General features: G+C 33.7%; 1 protein-coding gene across 1 annotated transcript in view; it reads left to right on the top strand.

The window, feature by feature from the left end:
• The first annotated feature begins 207 nt into the window (after positions 1-207).
• LOC139520677 (zwei Ig domain protein zig-8-like) overlaps positions 208-6,845 on the top strand; it is a 65,658-nt gene continuing 59,020 nt past the window's right edge. The window contains exon 1 of the mRNA XM_071313536.1: positions 208-515. The gene's annotated coding sequence lies outside the window, so the exon portion shown is untranslated. The remainder of the gene's footprint in view (positions 516-6,845) is intronic.

The following is a 6,845-nucleotide window of genomic DNA, read 5'->3' as shown; positions in this document are numbered from 1 at the left end:
TCCAATGTAGGAAAATAAAAATTTGAACAGGAAAATCGACGGTTATGTATTTTGGAATCTGGCGTGACAAGGTCTCATGAAGTTCTCCATGTCATATAACATTGGCAGACAGGGTGCTACTCATACATCAGGATTCTCACACAGAGAAATAATACAATATCTTGTATAACGAAATAATTAACTGAAACAGCAAATGCAAAAAGGCGTATAATTAACAATGAAAATACAAAAATGTAGTAAGTCTCATTACCATTGAGTGGGGTTGATATTTAATGTTCTGTTTTGAATCTCTAGTGTTGATTCTCTTATCAACTTTGTAGAAAAGTGTTATCCAACATGATATACAGCTCTGTTTATAAATATATATCATGGTATATGTTGTGTTTTAATTGGGAATGTGATAATCGGGTGATTCAAAAACTAATGTGACTTTGATAGACCACTTCCAACACCTGTGTGTTATTGTTGTCTAGAAAAAATATTCCCGAAGCGAGTTTCTACAAGACATAAAACAGGTAAGATGTTTTTTTTTATACTTCGGACAAAATAATAACACAAGGAATATATGACTTACATAAAATTTAACAAACCTTAAATACAAGTCTTTTATTCTTCTGTCCTCAATTATCACTGAACTAGTACACATTTTTGTTTAGGGGTCAGCTGAAACACGCCTTCGGGTGAGGAATTTTATCGCTGTGTTGAAGACCCATTGGTGGCCTTCGGTTGTTTCTTTTGTTCTTTGGTTGGGTTGTTGTATCTTGGACACATTCCCATTTCTATTCTCTATGCTATCATGCGTACTTATTATAAATAACAATTAGTTCATTTGCAATTTAACTTGAGGTAAAAGTTCCATATGTACGACTTGTGATCCTTGTAAATGCGAAATACGACTCGTGCATGTGTACCCAAACATTTCAATAAATGTACAGTTATTGAAATATAAATTAAATAAGTACCTATATTATTGTATTGGTTTTAAAATTCTCAGTATCGATGATCTGTACTACAACATGAATTACATAAGTCATTGTATGGAACTTTATATCATCATCAATTCCTGATCTGAATATTTGTGTGTTTTGGGTGATCAAATTGAAATTAATTTTATAGAGGCTCGTCTGTGGTAGGATATTGTCGTTTCTATCAAAAGCGGTTAACAGACAACGAGAACATTTTACCTAAAGTTTGAAATGATTCAAATGAATTTCTAAGGGATTGCTGTATTCACTGGATTGGAAGTTTCACTAACCCTGATTTTGTCTAGACATTGGTTACATTAAATAAGAATGGCTGTTTCATTGTTTCATTGTACATTCATTTTCTCTTTTAATGAACTAATGCATATTAAATGTAATACGATTGTAAAACAAAATTATTTAAATACTTTTTTGTTTTGAAATGTGTTTTGTGTGTGTGGAGAATCTCATTAAATGATTTGATGTTCTATAAATTACAAAATATTTTATTATATTAAAACACTTGCAATGGATGATATTTTTACACGAGTTCTGTTATTTTTGGGACATAGACTGTAAAGTGTTCATGCAACTGCGTGAAATAATGAAATATAAATTGATTATTGACAATACCAGCCAGATATTAATTGGACGAAATTAGGATGAAGAGAAACTCAGCAATTTCAAATGTTTGTTCTGAGATATTGACAGGACTTTCATGACCAATTTCCGACTGAAAAATTAGATTAAACGTGCCACTATGATTTGCTATAACAACAGGTTAAAACAGCTTTAATTGCCAAAAATAGCTTGACTGGCTAGAAAATGGATTTTTATTGCAAAGAATAAAGGTTCAATTTCCTGTCATTTTGAAAAATCAAAGTTAAGTATATAAATGTACATTGAAAATTGACTTTGCCATCTGAATTATGCCTTGTCATCTTTGATTTGAGTATTTGTTCTATATAAACAAAATTAATGAATATTGGTACTGGTGTTCTTATCTTGTTGTCTGTCTGACTACTTGGTTTTACTTTAAGAGGGTATTCAGCCTCTTGCTTGAATGCAATCAAAGAATAAATCTTCCTTATATAAAGCTGTTTCGTTGTCCTTTTTTTCGTTATACTTAATGTCCTTTTGTTTACCAGCTCTTAACGTTTGTATATAGCTTGGATTTTCATATATTTTGGCCTCGAGCTTCACTGAAGAGATATAAATTGTCGAAATGCGCATATCATGCAGTAAAAGTGGAAAATAATACCGAACTCCAAGGAAAAATCTTAACGGGGAGTCCGTAATCAAATGGTCAAAACATAAGCTCAATCACGTTAAACTTTTGAATAATAATTGGTACGGTTATTCAAATTGCCAATATTTTTCATTGTTTCTATTGATGCTGTTTAAATTGTTGCTTGCACAACAACTTTATAAATGCAGCACCCTTTTGAATTTCAATCATTAATACAATTTTTCGTATTTTATTTCAAATATATCGGCTGTACTTGATTGTAATAGAGCGTCTATAGGTTACAATACACCATTAGATTTTATGGGCGCAGCCATTTTATGAGAATAACATGGTATTCAGAATTAAAAGTATGGCTTATCCTGATTGGTCGATATGTGCGCCCGTTATTTTTTATTTTTAGAGACTTCGTGCACTCTGCTTTATACAAAAGGCAAAATAAAAATTATTCCGTAGTCCTAAAGGCACTGAGATGACTTTTCAATGCTAGGACAAGACACCTATTTTTAAGGGCAAAATTGATAGGCATGGGAGATAAGTACAAAATACGCTAAGAAAAGCAACGCGAACCTATATTTTTGGGACCAAAAAATACTGTCCTAATAACTTTTCTTTGATTCTAGCAAGGTTTCGTTAAAAAAATCAACTTTCTAAAGTCTGTATCTCGAAAAAGGCTACCATTGTCGCCTATGGGGAAATTAATTGTTTATTTCAATCTATATATATGTTGATGATACAAGAGCTGATAAACAATCATCATGTTCTGTTAATTAAAAATTCAGGATGGATGTTGCAACTCCTCACAGAATATAAAAGCATCAATTTATTTCTGCTGTCTTTATCTTACAAAAGGTGTAAAGCTTGGAGTTTGTTGATTAATATCATTTTAAACATTGAATACTGAAACTCAATTTTACATTCTATGTTGAAAACCACCAGGATAATGTTTATAGCCAATTAGCAAAATAAAACGCCTATATGAATATAAGTTTCTAATTGGATATGTGAGAGATAGATTAGCTACCTGCTATGAATCTGGTAATGTTTTGACATAAATTAATTGTAAGGAATTAAGAAGTCGCACTAACTATCATTATGTAAAGCATTATGAGAGGTGTCATCTTCTAAATAAGCTTCTCATGAATTGAAAAGTCATTTTGTCGGAAAACATGAAAAAAGGGCAACCTTTTTTCTTCTTCTTCAATTTTTCATAAAACAGCACAAACGTCAGTCATCATAAAAACAGGTATATTTTCGCATATTATAAATGAGCGGAAAATGATATTTGGCTCTCCTGATAGTTTTTTTTCACTTTTAACTTTTAGAAAGATCATTGGCTAATAAATTAGTAACCAAAATGTTATACATTCTAAAGTAATATTTGACATATATACAAATATGTATTATGTATACAAGTCTGTCATTTATAAGAATTTCGTAGTAAAATAATCACTGTAATTTAAATATTCATACTTAAATAGAGGCAACAGTAGTATACCGGTGTACAGTCGTAAATCGACTGTAAAAAACAAAGCCGGGAAACAAACAAAAAACCGAGGGATACGCATCGACTACTAGAGAAAAACAAAGGAACAACAGGGACACCGAAGTGAAAGAAGTAAAATCACAAAAAAACTGAACTCCGAGGAAAATTCAAAATGGAAAACCCATTATCAAATGGAAAAACCAAAAACCAAAAGCTCTACACATCAAACAAATGGTTTTATAGCCAGAAAATTCAAAAGTAGGTTTGGCAAAGTTAGCAAACAAAAATGAATTGTGGGAATTTAGACTGCCACTAGAAAGGAAGGGTATTTTGCAATTGGGTGAGGATAATAATATAGCATTGCAAAATACTTTTCCCGTACTAAAGGAGACGAAGAAGTGGCTAAACTTCTTTCACGTGCAGAGAGCGCAGTACCTTTCCTACACGGCGTATCGAATCAATGTCCCTGTTCTGAAAGGACGTGGTTGAGCGTTTTTAAATTCTCCTGTTCAACATGAGTTTTAAAGCCGGGTGAAAGTTAAGAAGGGATGACGATACATGTATTTCTATATTCAATCTATCATAAGATCACTGGACACAAAGATACAAACATTATAAATTAACTAAGACTTTTTTCATAATTTCATCAAACATATGTGTCGGGATGTTTATTTTGTGAAGTTCATATATACTGAGTGCCAATGAAAACGCAACACTTTTGTTTTTGAAAAAAATCTTAAAGTTTTTATTAAGGTCTTTCCTTTTACTAAAGGGAAAGACCTTACTGTATTTCTTCTGATTATTATTCTTCTTGTTCCGCCAAACTTTGACAAAATTTCCCTCCGTAACCGTAAGACGTGTCGCTTTCATGTTCACACTTTGTATCGGTGTCATGAATACCTATCCGGAACTCACCCTGTGAGTCGAAATATTTTGTCGGTTCGGAGTAATCCCTCCGAAACCCAAAAACCTTGTTATCGTTCCAACACCGTAACCGTAATAGGTAGAAAAAAAACAAAGGGTGGAATTGGTTCAGGAACAGACCCCGGTTCTTCGTTACATTTGGATCGAAAAGATTCAACGACTCATTGGTAGGGTTATGCCCCTATGAAAATTAACCGGTGTCGGTTGGCCACCAAAACTCAGAAACCGTAAGTCGTAGACACCTAGGATCTTCACCAATCATCATCATTTCATGTATCTTTAAAAAATACCTCAAGGTCATATTTGTATGTTGACCTTGACCTTTGACCTAACACCTTGTTATGGGATAATCTCAAAAACCATTATACTTACAGAAGTTTTAAATGGTGGAAAATGTTTGGGTCATTATGGCGCAACTTTGTTACATTTTGACCAAAGAGATTTGACCTTTCTATAAGGGGCATAACCCCTGTTTTAGGTTTTTGAAAAGACAAAATCAGCTTTTACTATATAACCAAAGGTCCTAGACCCTTAAGGTCTTCAGTAATGGCATTGGGGACCAATGACCTTGACAAAGGTCAAAAGGTCAAAGGTCAAGGTCATGTACCAGATAGCGAATTTAGTGTTTTTAACCTTATTTAAAGGATTTTTAGTGTGTTTTCGAGCTTTTTAAGGTTGACCTTGACCTTTTCAATACATTCTACGTCTGTTGGAACATGTATTTTACATTAAAAAAGGAAAGACCTCTCAATTGTTCAAGAACAATTGACAGTTTAATTTTATTTATATTAGAACTTTATATAGTTGGTTGAAAATGACTTATAAGACAATTGTCGACGATTTTACGGTTGAGTGATTTTTGGAACAAATGCGAAGTAAGGGTTTTTTTGAACGGACATAAACCGAGTTCACCGCTTTTCAACATACGCACCATTTTCACGATTTTGTCATTTAAAGCTTGGCTAATGTCATGAATTTTCCCGCCCTTATTGTTAAGAAACTGCAATAAACATCTGAGTAAATGCCAGGACTTTCTGACAACCAGCGACATGCAGTTTTGGGCATGATCCAATGAAGCCTTTCACAGCATACAATTACGAGAAGACTGAAGTTGTAGCGTCTACAATAACACCAATCATCTACAAATTCAATCAAAATGGATCATTTAATGATAAGTCACATCCCGGGGTACAAAACGCAAAGAAACGCTCAGCAAGACCGATACATTTGGTCTTTAACATATCCGATATCGACTCTGATGGCTGTCCAAAGGTCACGAGAGTTCAATGGTGGTCACGGTAGAACCTTTGGAGCAGTTTCAGTAAAGCACCATTTGCGCAGAAATTGTTAAAGAGCACCACAGTCTTTCCTTAGTGAACGGCCGTTTGGCGTAAACATTGAGTTCTGTAGACCAAAAATCATGCATTATGTATCAAATAACCGTCAGTGGTGGTTACATAGACATTTAGCACCCGCCTTGGCCAAAAGTCATGCTTTTCGTCGGATTTTAGTCCGATCGAGCAAATTTTGCATCAGATTTGACATGGTTTAGACGATGAAAACCACCACCAATATCATAAAGTCAGCTTGAGTTTTCTTTGCGGGACAAGTGGAAAAACATTCCTCGGGATTACATTAAACGCCCGGGATGATCAATTCCACGGCGTTGTCGAGATTGCGCTGCACCACGGGGTTGGAACATTTTTTGTTATGACTGTGAGTTGATGATTCGACATTGGATGTTTCGTTAACCTATTGCGCCTGAAAGATGACAAGGAAACATTTTTGTTTGATATCGATCTATTGTTAAAATTGTTAATTTTCAAGAACAATTTATTTTGAAAGATTATCATTTCTAATATAAATTTTATTTTTGAAAAACAAAGTGTTGCGTTTTCATTGGCACTCAGTATATATTGCAGGAACTTTACATAGCGTTTCACACATTTTTTAGTGAGATTGTGTTGCTCAGTCTTTAGTACAGCAAGCTATGTATTGTAGACTGTTGCCAATTTGACTGTCTTCGAATGTTAAGTTTGGTTATCATTTTGGTATTTACCGCCTCTCTTTAGATATCAGAATATCATTAATGTCCTTTATTATTTTCTTTTCGACGTTTAGTTCACTAAATAGTAAAGGTACTGCTGTTATTAAATCATTGCGCGGTCTGGAATGTTTAGGTACGTATATCTTGGTCTCTGTGGGAAAGAGCCTGAAACGTTATAAC

Source organism: Mytilus edulis, chromosome 4 (genome assembly GCF_963676685.1).
Source record: "Mytilus edulis chromosome 4, xbMytEdul2.2, whole genome shotgun sequence".
Lineage (NCBI taxonomy): Eukaryota > Metazoa > Mollusca > Bivalvia > Mytilida > Mytilidae > Mytilus > Mytilus edulis.
The sequence above is the reverse complement of the archived record's forward strand: the minus strand, read 5'-3'. Positions and strand labels throughout refer to the sequence as shown.